At 44.7% G+C, this 13051-nt stretch overlaps 1 long non-coding RNA gene and 1 other non-coding gene across 4 annotated transcripts in view; both read left to right on the top strand.

The window, feature by feature from the left end:
- The first annotated feature begins 11 nt into the window (after positions 1 to 11).
- The window catches only part of LOC137481704 (uncharacterized), a 30182-nt gene continuing 17142 nt past the window's right edge, over positions 12 to 13051 (top strand). Inside the window, exons 1-2 of one of the 3 annotated variants that reach the window (XR_011003608.1) lie at positions 12 to 526; positions 1512 to 1583. This is a non-coding gene — a long non-coding RNA (uncharacterized lncRNA). The remainder of the gene's footprint in view (positions 527 to 1511; positions 1584 to 13051) is intronic. The other 2 variants (XR_011003609.1, XR_011003610.1) reach the window with 2 other exon arrangements.
- LOC137482212 (U6atac minor spliceosomal RNA) lies at positions 2692 to 2811 on the top strand. The gene has a single exon (XR_011003925.1). It is a non-coding gene; the product is annotated as a U6atac minor spliceosomal RNA (small nuclear RNA).

Here is a 13051-nt window from a genome sequence, read left to right as displayed (position 1 = left end):
CAGAGACCGGGAGCGGGGTTCAGGGAGCAGTGGCATCTTCCCCTCAGGCAGAGACCGGGAGCGGGGTTCAGGGAGCAGTGGCATCTTCCCCTCAGGCAGAGACCGGGAGCGGGGTTCAGGGAGCAGTGGCATCTTCCCCTCAGGCAGAGACCGGGAGCGGGGTTCAGGGAGCAGTGGCATCTTCCCCTCAGGCAGAGACCGGGAGCGGGGTTCAGGGAGCAGTGGCATCTTCCCCTCAGGCAGAGACCGGGAGCGGGGTTCAGGGAGCAGTGGCATCTTCCCCTCAGGCAGAGACTGGGAGCAGGGTTCAGGGAGCAGTGGCATCTTCCCCTCAGGCAGAGACCGGGAGCGGGGTTCAGGGAGCAGTGGCATCTTCCCCTCAGGCAGAGACCGGGAGCGGGGTTCAGGGAGCAGTGGCATCTTCCCCTCAGGCAGAGACCCGGGAGAAGAGTCGTGGGGAATAGCGCCTTCCCCTCAGGCAGAGATCGGAAGAGGGGTGTAAAAGAGAATGGCACCTTTGCCTCAGGTAATGACCTGAAGAAGAGTATGAGGAGGGAATGGTGCTTTCCCCTCAGGATGAGACTGTGAGAGAGGTGCAGCGGGGAAATGGCGCCGTCCCCTCAGGTGTTGATCGAGAGGTGGGTAGAGTGGGCCACGGCATCTTCACCTCAGGGCGTGACCAGGAGAGGGATAGTATAGACAGGAATGGCACCTTGCCCTCAGGTAGAGATTGGGAAGAGGGGTACAGGGGGGAAATGGCATCACCCTCACGGGTAAAGACTGGGAGAGGGGTATGGGAGAATGGTGCTTTCTCCTCAGGTGGAAACTCTGCGAGGCCTACAGAGTACAACAGCATCTCCTTCTCAGGTAGTGACCTGGAGGGGGTAAAGGGAGCAATTGCATCTTCCTCTCAGAAACTGGAAGAGGTTATGGGTCTGGGGAAAAAATGTCACCTTTACCTCAGATGCAGACCAAGTCAGGTCCATGGCCCATGGGGAAGGAAGGACGTGGAGGGCGACTCCATCCTGGGAGTTTGCATCCGTGTGAAACAGCAGATTAACCAGAAGGGTCATCCAAGGAGACTGCTTTTTGTGTTATATTTGGTTTTATGTAGCTCTAATTTTAACAGACTTAAGTCAAAAATGTGTAGATGTCATTACTCCTCAACAATTCCCTTTATCGTCAAAATTTGTAGTCTCAAGGAAGAATCCAAGTTTGTTTGAGTCATCTTTGCAGGCTGGCATTGCAGGATTAAGGGAGAGGAATTCACTTTTTAATTGAACCTCTTCATCAGGTTGCATTCCCTACCTATGTTTGAAATTGAGGCTCAGTGTTCCTCCCTGCAGTGCTGTTGTGGAGTTTGTGCTGTGAAGCATCTTTTCAGTCCCAAAGAGTCTTAGAAATCCCCATCATCAGGGTGGCAGCCCAAATGCTATTGGGCTGAGTAAAATTTTGGAAATGTATAGCAAAATTTAATGTCTTCTAACACCTTTATTGGTTTCTTCATTCAGGAGGGATATTGCACATATCCGTGAAGTAACTGATACAGGCATGCACAGATGCTCAGGAAAATGCTAAGGTCAGTTGTGAATACCTGTTACTGGGCTCTCATCTCATAGCTGGATCTCCTGAGATAGATGGAGCTGCAGTTTGCAGCTTTCTTAAACAAGAACACCAGCTGTGTTATATCCTCTCTAAGGCCAAACTGGTATCAAAGCAAAAAAAAAGGGAACTTGATTCCCAAGTGCAGAATTCCTTTTCTTAATCTTCCACTTGAATGGCTTGAAGTTTTTAATAATTGTGAATACACTTAATAATGATGAGATTTCAAAATTTTGGATAGAACCAGATAGATCATAGCCTGTGCACAGTTGCATTAAATTGTAAGATATTTCACAATGATATATATAATTGAATTGAGTTGTAGCTTTGTTTACTTGCTTTTTACTAGTTTATCCAAAAAAGCACCTTTCCATAGCAGCTGCATCAAAAAGTCTGTAATAGGAAGCCATCATTTCTAGGACAGTACAAATACTTGCTTGAGTCTGACATATTTAATGGCAACATGTAGACAAAACTATTTTAAAGATGCCTTTAGTTGACATTACTCAATTTAGTGGATATCTGTACATACTTTTATCTTTAAAACATTGTCCAGTCTGTGAGGTCTGTGCTATTTTTCAACTTGCTTGCTCCAGAGGGTCTCCCACATGCCAGCAGCATGGTTGGGTGCCTTAAGAAGAGAACTAGCACCCTACAAAGCCTTTTCTCAGGAGTTATGGAAATTACCCAGACTTGAAATGCAGCTAGAGTGATTCCTTTCCATATTTCTATATCCTTGAGAGGATGTATTTTACTTTATCTGATGTGGTGCCTTATTCTGCTGTAAATATCTGATATCTCTGACAGGCTGTTAGCAACATCATTCAGTGATCCAGCTCAGGACATGTTTATTATCTCCCATGATATTAAATTGTTCTGTGTGATCCTTTTGAAAAATCAGTCCTTGGCTGTCTAATTGGCCGATTTCATTCGCTGCTAAATCATTAGATGTTATATTTTTGGTGCCTGTTGAAGAAGTTTAGAAAATGGTAGAGAGATGTCTCTTTCAATGCGTTTGGGTGGAGTTTTACATTGTTATTTTGAGCTTTTGAACTGATATAATTCCAGTGCCCTCATTTAAGACACCAATTATTATATGAGAGGAAAGAGGGGGAGTATTGCTCTTGATATGTATGGGACAGGTAAAGACACTCCACATAGCAAAAGGTGTGTCTCTTGCTTGGGAATTTCTGCATGCTGTATCTTTTACCTCACAGCATGCTCAGGGCTGTGGTTTTGGGACAGAGCATGGAGTCAAGAGCAGGACATGCAGGGCACTGCCAGCTGGGGCCCTGCTGTTGGAAGTGGGGCATCCTGGCATGTGATTAAGGAGTAGGAATAGGCAATAGTCCCTGGGGAGAAGCTGGAAGAGAAAGACAGTGTGGTGAAATGGGAATGGAGAGCTGGAGGGGAAAGGTTTTCCTTGGAACCACATCAGTTCTGGGCTGAGCTTCCCGTGCCGCCACTTTATTGCTCTAAGAGAGTCAAAATGCAGTGAAATACCTTCTGTGGCCTTGTTATGGTTTAAAGAAATGAACCCAAAATAGATGTAAAACATCACTGGCACTTTAATAGTTAATGGAGATTCTGAGAGCATTGATCCAAAACTGATGCCTACCTTTGGGATTCCAAATGGATGGTGCTCCCATTACGGCAAGCTCAGCTGCGTTCGGCAATGACAGATACTGATGAGATAACAAGTTTGCTGTATCGGTGCTGCCTGAGAGTGCTGCCTGCTCAAACTCATTTAACACGGGGCTAAACCCTGTTTTACAGAGCTGTCCCTAAGCCAGAGGTGAAGTGCTGAAAGCTTTTGGGGCTCTTTTAGGGGACGTGCCCCTTGGTGTGCTGGTGATCCTGAACATCAGCTGCTGTAGACTCAGGCCTGCAAAATGTGGGAGAATGAGCTTGGATAACATCATTGTTCCTTTGGAGGGGAAGCACAATTCCCCTCACGGTTAGCTGCAGCAGATAAGGTTTTCCAGCCTGTGCCTTGCAGAAACCCCAAACCCAAACAAAGGTTTCTACTCATTCCTCTCCCGACAGCTCCAAGAGGCACCATGGTGGCAAGGCTCTGGAGTCAGGAGAAATGTGGAACAACTGCTGGTTTAGCTTTGGTGTTTCTGCTTTTTAATTAAGTGCTGCGAATATGCGCCATGGGCTGGAGGTTGAAATTCAAAAGCATCTTTCCAGTCCTCTGAAAAACAGCCCGATGAGCAGTGTGTTGTGCACCTCAGCATTTCTTAGTGACTGCATCCCACATTCCAAACTTTCTCCCACACCTTTGCACCCCTGCTTGGCGTGCTTCGATACCTACAGACAGGCAAAACTGGCTGGGGCATTGGCAGGGAGCTCTCCTTTGGTTTTTTTTTAGAAGGGCCCTTCAAACATGTTTCTCTTTTCCCACTTAATTTTCTTAGATAGAAAAACTATCCTCGGCGATTTGCTGTGATTCAGTGCAGAGATGGCTTTGTAAAAGATACTGAAAGGGTCGTTGCCAGTGCAGGAATTTGAATAACGTAGCTGTGTGGCTTCTTATGAAATTGAAGATCTGATTATTAAACATAGACTGTAATAAAAATAGTTTCTGGTGTTGGCGGATGCATTTCAGCAAAGAAATGTGGCTTAAATGTCTTCATTTAATTCCAGTGTGTTTAAAATTGATCTCATGGACCGGAAAAGAGGTTTTTATTCCCCCTTAACTAGGGTCTGTGAAGGAAATTAATACAGGGAAGGGAAAATAGAAATACAATACCCCACTCAGTGAAACAAATGCTTATGACTGAGGGCCTCGTTCCTTGCTAGCACCACTGGAACAGCCAGCTGTATAAGGTATGTTTTATTATGGAATTAACCTTGACCTAAGGTTCAAAGAGAAAGGTTAGTTTGAAATAAATCAGTAGTATGGTCAGGTCACTTCAAAGAGTCTAAAGCTGAGCTTGAAGATTGCATGCTGTTTATGTGTATCCAGTTGGAATAGAACATATGGTAAAGATAATAGGAGTAAACTATTTATCTCTTCCACCCGCCCCCACTTTGGATTTAACGCCTTTTTGTCCTTTGCATAGATCTGCTGCAGGGGATGTTTTTATCCTGGGATGTTTATTGAAAACAGAAATGTGGAATGAAACAACCTTTTTAAGTCAGCTGGGTAAAGCAGTTTTGCCTTTAACGTTTTTCCAATTGCTTAGATTAAAGTAAACCATTTTGGAAGTAGCCATGAATACGGTGAATCATATTTCTTTGTCACTTGTCTCAGTGAATTCAGACAGTCTTAGGAAAATCAAAACAAAATGTGCTCAGTTCTGAATTATTGTTGCTCTGACCTAAAAGCAGGATCACATTTCATTGTTACATGTGAGTTACATGGATTTAAGAGCTTCCCAAATACCAGATAATTCATGAGACATCCCAGTAAACTGGGCACGAGTATCCCAGCTAGCACAGGGAATGGGAACTGAGGATGGTTAAGCAATTTATCCAAAGCCACTTGTAAACTGTAGCAAAACACTGATTTGTCCTCATGGCTGCTTTAGATTCCAACCCTTTTTGATGGAGAGGGCCAGAATCCCACTTGGGAATTCCTGAATGGCACTCTGCTGCTTTATCCAGAAGACCAACCTGTATCTTTTGGTCCATGTGCCCTTATTCTTTTGCTCTCTGTGCCATAAGAGAGGTACCAGGACATGAAAGGCAGTGTGTCACCAGGTTCAGCTTTGTGTAGGTCACTGTATAGAGGAAGTAAAAGAACTTTTCACTTCCTCCACTCACATTGGATGAAACCTGGACTATTGAAAGGTTTTCCTGTCCATGGCAGTGTGGTGGAACAGGATGATATTTAACGTCCCTTCCTACCCAGATCATTCTTGGATGGGATGAAAGACAAGGTGGATGCAGTGAGGGGCTGGCAGTTGTCTTAGATGCAGAAGTTCTCCTTGTTGACTGCAGCACTGAATTGCTGTAGAGTGAGGCCAACACTATAGTTTTGCAGTGTTTACAGGGAAGCAGTGGGAAGAGCAGTGCTGCTGGATGCTGGGAAGCAGAGGGGAGCCTCTGCTGAAATTAAAACCAACTGCTGAGCCAAGACATGGTCACTCAGTAATAGCTTTCCTCCACAGATTGTTTTTTCCATAATGTGTTACATGCAGTTTGCAGATAGTAGCATGTTTTAAGATTTATGGTTGCCTGACTTTTCCCATTAATAGGGGAATCTGATAATTGTCCATTTTAAAGTGATTGCTGAACAATATGAAGGAGTATGCTTATTGGAAGTAAACATAAAAGCGAGCTGGATCTATGTTAGGGTGCTGAGCTTTTGATGGATTTTCTCCTTACAGCAGTCTTTGATCTGCCACACCAGAAAATAAACTCAGTGGGAGACTGGATGGGATATAGAGCAGTTCACCTCTAGGTCATGGACTCCAATCCAAGCCAGGTCAGGAGTGAGGCTCTGGGTCAGTTCTGGCAGGAGCTGGGGGTGGCAGCACCCCCGATATCTGCGCTGTACCTGTGTCATGGCACAGGGGGTGTGTGGGTCTGCAGGTCACCCCTGCAGCAAAGGGGGAACTGTTGCTTCTTCCCCACATTCCAAATGAGAGCTTTGCAGCTTTGCTAAGGAGATAAATGATATGGGAATACCCAGGGCAGTGCAGGGGCTGAATCAGGATTTGGCTCCCAGGAATGTTCTTGCTGGAGAAAGCTGAGTGCTCTGGCATGGGTTGTGTGCAGGTTGTGCCCAGGCTTCGACACCAATCTCTGTGTTCTCTATCTCCTTAAAAAAAAAAGCAACAGCTGTACCTGTTAATTATCAGTTAATCTAAACAAAAGGGAAGTCTGCAAAGTGGTCATATCAGCCTTGTAGTAAGAGACCCGTTCATGTGCAGCAGTTGTCCTGGAGGCAGCAACATCTCCTTGCAAATAAAGGGCTGTTTCTTGAGAAATATTTGAGCCCTATGTCTCCCCACCTTTGGAGGGCTGATTTCAAAGGAAGTGTTGTGCAACTTTGTTTTGGAAGGAACAAGAGGCAAATTACTCCACATGGGAAGCACAGCACATGTAACAGGTCACAAATAAACTGATAAAATGGACTAGCATAAGGTTTTGTGGCTATGGAATGTAAATTTCTGGCTATGAACCTTGATCTAAGCTGAGAAGGAACATGGGCGAGTTTAAACATCAAAACTGAAATACCAGGATTTCTCAGTGTCGGGGAAGTCACTTGAATTTCTTTCTGGTGGTTCCAAAAAGAGGAGAAACAGGGATTTTATTGCGTTTCAACTGTGTCAGATGTGGGGAGCTGGTTCTGTTTTATCTTGTGCGAGAGACAGCTGCCAAGATTTATCTTTACAGGAAAGGAAACAGAAGTGAGAAAGGTCTGGAATCTCATGTAGCTCTGGCCAGAATCATGTTACATGAAATAACTGGTTATCTGAAGTTTGGCCAAACCTCATCTGCTCAAGAGTCTCAACAAGAGGCTAGATCTGTAGGGATAAACAGCAAGACCCAGGCTGTCTGCAAGGGGACTGGACCCTGAAGCTCTGGTCCAAATTCAGCACTGTGTGAACAATACATAAGGAGCTGCCAGAGTGATCTGACTTCTGCTGAGTTGCAAAATACCCAGCCTGGGATGCAGTGAGGCTTGTCCTTAACCTTCTGTGACTCTCACCTCCGTGGTTTTGGAGAGGATAAAGCAACATTTAAAGGCAAATTTTGCCTGGAGAGGTCCAGCTTTCCCCTGTGTCTCAGCATCCCATCTGCTGTGTTGTTCTTTTTTGAGCCTAAGGATGCCTCTTCTCAGTGAAAACAGCCAAGGAGGGGCTTGGCATAAGTGGTGTGTGTTGTGTCTGCTTTAGCTCTTGTCCCAGGGAGAGGCCCTGTGCTGGATTCCAGTTGCCGGCTGATGGCAGCAGCGGATCTGCACAGAGGCAGCTCTGCCTCCTCACCTGCCTCTGCCCTCCACTGCTCTGACCACATTACCCTAAACATTGCAATTTCAGGTTATTCCCACTGCCCTGCTGCAAACCAGCCATTGCTTCTGATCAAGCAAGTCATACACAGGAGAATGGTGTGGAAATTATTCTGCTGCTTTGAAGGGGAAGAACTGCCAGGAACTTTCTTTGTCTGCACACCCACCTGCTGATGTGTCCCTTCACGCAGAGAACTGGTGAATCATCTCCAAAAATATATGTCAGGCGCTGAGTTGTTCCTTTTCTAAAGACAGAACTGATATTTCCTTGGGAGCTAGGAGACGATGGGACAATTCCCCCTCCCTTGGAGGGACTGTGGGGTTTGCCTCACTGCTACCCTGCTTTTCCCTGGGATGTGTCAGGGCATGGCATAGACTGAAAGATTCCCTGCTTGCCTTCTTAAACACAATGATTTTAAGGGAAGAAAGGGGACAATATGCTATTGTTAGATTGTTCCCTACCTCAGCCTCACACTGAAATATTTAAGGTCCCCCATGAATAATGCAGTCTCAGCCCCAAGCCTGTTTTCCACTTCACACTAAGCGGGCCCATAAAACACCGGGATTGCTCCCGGCATACATTATGCTGTATAGAACATCTCCTACTGAGCAAAGCTTTGTCTTCACTGCCACAAAGGCTGTTGGGATTTTTCCTCTGTCTCCAAGAGAGATAATGAGCACAAGAGCTCTTGTTTTAAAATGTAAGTGGGAACAAGTCACCTGTGGTGTTTTACCTGCTGCTAACTAGCTGTGGTCCACACTGCATCTTCTGCTTATGCTGATCCCATGTCATTCCCTTTTAATCCAGTGGTTTATAGCAGGACATCTATACAACACTTAATCTATGGAAAAATATATAATATTTAGCTGTCAGGCACGAGACAAACTGATACATTAGGTGTTAGGATTGCTCCATAACCCAAACTAGGAATTCTTTCTTTCTTGCCTAGGAATTATGTACCTAAAATGCAGCAAGGAGCAGGAGCAGCATGTTGTAATGGCTCGAGGTTCATAACACACTCTATCACATCCAGCATGTCCCTTCCCAGGCCCTTGTAAAGTTCAAGAGAGATTTTTGTAGCATTTTAATGGTGCTGTTATTGAAAACAGGATGCCTTTGGTGTCTGGTTTAGTCACTTCCAGCCACGCTGTGCAAAGGAAAACTGACGCAAGAGGAAAAAAAAATGTGTGGCCCCAACCCCTTCCAATGAAGATACCTTTGCACTCACCCTAAACTATAAAGGTGAGACTCTTGATTAATTTTGGATTAAAAGGAGCATTATGTCTCCCTGGACATCTGGTTTGTCATCAATAATGACATTAGGATCTGTCACATAGGAATTGCCATCTGTGATCCGGTCAGAGGCCTTTCAAAGGGAAGGAAATAGGAGGATGGAAATCAAGGAATGCTTTGGTGCAGGGAAGAGTGACTTAGAAGCCCCAGAGATGACCATGCCCTTCCCTCAGCTCAGCAAATCACACCATTCCTCCATCAGCTCTAGGGCAAAGGTATAAAAATCTTGGGTTTTAGAAAAATCTGGGGAAGTGTTTGCTGAAGGGAGGAGATGAAGCAGGAAAAGGTAGGATTGTATACAAGGTGGTTTCAAAAAAAAAAGAGGACCATAGAATCATAGAATGGTTTGGGCTGGAAGGGACCTTAATGATCACCTAATTCCAACTCCCCTGCTATGGGCAGGGACACTTTCCTCTCAACCAGATTGCTCAGAGCTCCCTCCAGCTTGGCCTAAAACACTTCCAGGGATGGGGCATCCACAGCTTCCCTGGGCAGTCTATGCTGCTGCCGTCCCACCCTCACAGGGTAAAATTTCTTTCTAATATCTAATCTAAGCCTACTCTTACTGAGTGCAAAGGTTAATCCAGAGGTTTTCCAGCTGCTTTCTTGCATCGTCTGGGTTACACCATCTTCTAACTTGCTCCCAAACCAGTGCTGTTTGGAAAGGTGAACATCTCTGGAAACCCACCTAATGCCAGCAATAATATTAAACCTTCCCAGGGACCCAATGATACTATTTTTTCACATATTTTGTTTATCTCTTTATTAGCCAGGTATGAACTTTCCCCATTGATACTTAGGATTAATTGGATCATCAGCCTATCAGCTGTTTATATAGAGGTAAATCCTTATCCTGTATTTTGGCCATCAATCCCCATTAGTTTCTCTATATGGGTGATTGAATAGTCCATTGCCTGTACTAATAAGCACCCATTAGTTGTCCCACAGAGCTTTAACTTTATTAGGAACAATTCATGCCAGTCTAGGCCAGAAGAAAGGCTTTTAGCTGGATTGTTTTGATTGTATTACTTAAAAGGTGGCTTTTGAGCACCTGGAATGTTAGAGGGGTGCTGCATCCAACAGGGATGATTTTGTTGGAGAAATGCAGATGATACAGCTGTGAGCAAGATGAGGATTTGGTGCAAGGGCACACAAAATGCATTTAAGTCAGCATAAATTGCTTTTTGGTGTGTCCTGTTTGGGTCAGTCTAGAAAGAATCTCCAAGATCTCAAAGTAAATGTTTCTGACACCTGTCTGGCTTAGGGCTTTGGAATGCCAGTCGATCTCAGGACCTGCCATTGGTGTTTCTCTTCCTTTTTCATTCTCCCTCTTCATTCCTCACACCACCAGCCCAGAAATTTCCCTTTTTGCAGCATTTCAGGCTGCAGTAAGCTGGTTACAAGCAATTTGGCTTGCTCCTCTGCAGAAAAAAAAGTGTGGAAGGCAGGAGGAATTGCTGCAAATCGTTATTCAGCTGCTCTTCATCACACTGGCTCTGGCTTCCATCTACCCGACAGCCCTGCTAAAAGGATAATAATGCTTTAAAAATTAGAGTCAGCCGAACAACTACTTCATAAATTCATGGCCTTGCCCTGATCCTTTCCAGAAGTTTTTCTTTCAGATTGAGTCCATGTCAGACCTTGGATCTCTTCCCTTTGGAAATGCTGCTGCTTTTCTACTTTGGGAGAGCTCTCTGGGTCACCCAGCTATGCAAAGGGGGTTACTAATTATCTCTCATTACCTCAACAGAAACAAGCCTCATTTCAGGATAATCTTGTGCTCTCTCCTTCAGAGAATACAGGATAATCTCTCAGTGATGTTGTCTCATTGTGGGATTTAGTCCTTGATAGATAAACCGGTCCTGAAATCCTATTAAGAGATATTCTGCCTCCTCTTAAAACAGACAAACTCACAGATGAGGCAAACTTCTGTGGAGTGTGGAAGAGACCTTTGGCTTTGCCTACCTGATGGGAAACAGCTCTGGTTTGCAGCAGCTGTTCCCATCTGTACCGCTTCTGAAAGCAGGTCTAAAACAGCCCTGGCTTTTATTTGGGACTGATGGGTCTTCTCAGCTGCTCAAATCCACCTCATGCTACCAGCAGAAAGCCACAGCAAATGGACTGGGGGCTTGCTCGAGATGTGGTGGGAAGGGAGCACTGATTGAATGGGTGGTACAGCATCTTTTCAATCCACATCATGTCCTACCAAGTGGCAAGGGATGAACTATCCCGTTGGCTTTTCCACCTACTCCAAAGTTGTGGAGTGCTAGAGAATGTGGATAGGAGAGGTCCCACCATTGCCAGATGGAGGCGAGTCTCAGCGTTATTGTTCTGCTCCGTAATTTGAAATTCAGCAGGAAGAGTGCCTGACTGGCAGCTTCCAGGCTTTTCAGCCTGGTGCCCTAAGGAAGGCAACCTCTTTGTGTGTTCTCCATAAATAACTCTGGTCTCATTTTATCTGCGTGAAGACAGGGACGAGATTGCCATCCATGAAGATATTAAAAGGCTCTGCAAACATTAAATCCCTTCTAATTTAGGGTCTTTATGTCATTAAGAAAGTTTGGACAATAAAAGAAAAGCATATCCATCTGCTGTGAGGGAAGTTTGAAAATGTCTTTTAGAAGGAAATTAGATTACATAAAAAAATTGAGTGAGGTGTAAAAATGAAATCTCTTATTTTACAAATCTGACAACTCCAGCAAAGTCAGGTTGCTTCTCAAGGGATGCTGATGAGAAGAGAGAACCTACCCAAGTCTGGGCTTTATAAAACTGGAAATAGTTGATGTTGTGTTAGATTTGTTTGGAGGTTTTTTTATTTATTCAGAGCTGTTCAGATGTGGAGGACTCAAATCTTGCTCTATATCTGTAAGTTTTGTTGTGCATAGGAGCAGTATGTCCCTGTAGCTGTCTTTGTGACTGAAAGTAGTGACAGTGATCTATTCTCTTGGGTTCTTTTCTTCTTAGCATTTTGTTTTTGGCCTTCTCTGAGCTTTGAGAGTCAGAGAGCTGCTTTACCCATGAGCCAGGAAGCACATCTGCTTTTGGGATGTACAAGAAGGGATTGCCACACTTCTCCATTTCTGGGGGGAAAATGTATGAAATGTATGAAATTAAATGTATGGTTTTTTTTGAATGTATGAATATATGAGATATATTAATATATCTCATATGATAAGGACCATTCCCTTTCAGTGGTGTATTTCCATGTTCCCCCAGTTCTACACTGCCCGACCCTTTCTAGTGCCCTTTCTCTTGGTGCAAACAATAAATTTAACCATGGAGATTAATTTTGGTGGAGCTGCAGCAGGGTCTAGGTCTGGCACATCTCCACATAAAGAGAGGCTCTCTCCTCTAACCTGCAGAAGCTGCTGGGGCTGTAATCTGTCTCCTGTGCCGCATCCTTGCCCCAGGACTGGCAAGCCTGAGCCCAATCTTCAAAAATAAATCCATCACAGCAGCAGGGAGCGGATGAAGCCTCTGTAGATATAAAGGTCAAACGATAAAGGCCATGTTAAAATATGCTCATAGGAAATGGCAGCTTATAAGTAGTCTGTGATCTAATTACTTATGTCAGGCAGATAAGCCTGGACAGCAATTATTTTTAACCTAAATCACGCAAACAACTACTGTAGGAGCTTTGCCAGTTCTCGGCATTTATTTCAATTATTTTTGGGGCAAAGTGAGGAGGTCTGCAGGAAAAATAGCTGTCTTAAAGGATTGGTTTTCAGTTTTGTGAAGACGAAGCTGCTTTAGTTATCTACAGTTATCTTTCTTTTCGTCTTCTGAGAATAATAAACCCTACATGTTGTATGTAGTCCATGGGCAGCCCTGGTTTGCAGTGCACATGGAGTGGGACTGGGGTTTATTTTCCTGCTGGCGTGGCTGGATATGGGCAGAGGGGAAAGCTGTGGCTGAAGACAGGAGTTCTTCACACAGGAGGATGTCAGCTCCTGGGATCTGCTGGGCTGGTGAGATGAACAGTGATTTGGTGAGGGAGAGAGTTGGTCCTTTCCCTGCCACAGGTAATGGCCTCAGGGGTTGAGCAAGGGACTGCACCTGAGAAAGGAGTTACAAAGGTGTACATCAACTCTTGAAGAATGGTCTCTGTGAAGAATGGAGGTTCCAGCTTATGACTCCATCTTAATTCTGCACAGAGATACTGTGAATTAACCCTAAGCCCAGAGCAAGAG

This window comes from Anomalospiza imberbis, chromosome 13, assembly GCF_031753505.1.
Source record: "Anomalospiza imberbis isolate Cuckoo-Finch-1a 21T00152 chromosome 13, ASM3175350v1, whole genome shotgun sequence".
Classification (NCBI taxonomy): Eukaryota; Metazoa; Chordata; class Aves; order Passeriformes; family Viduidae; genus Anomalospiza; species Anomalospiza imberbis.
Note: the sequence above shows the minus strand (reverse complement) of the source record. Positions and strands in the feature narration are given on the sequence as shown.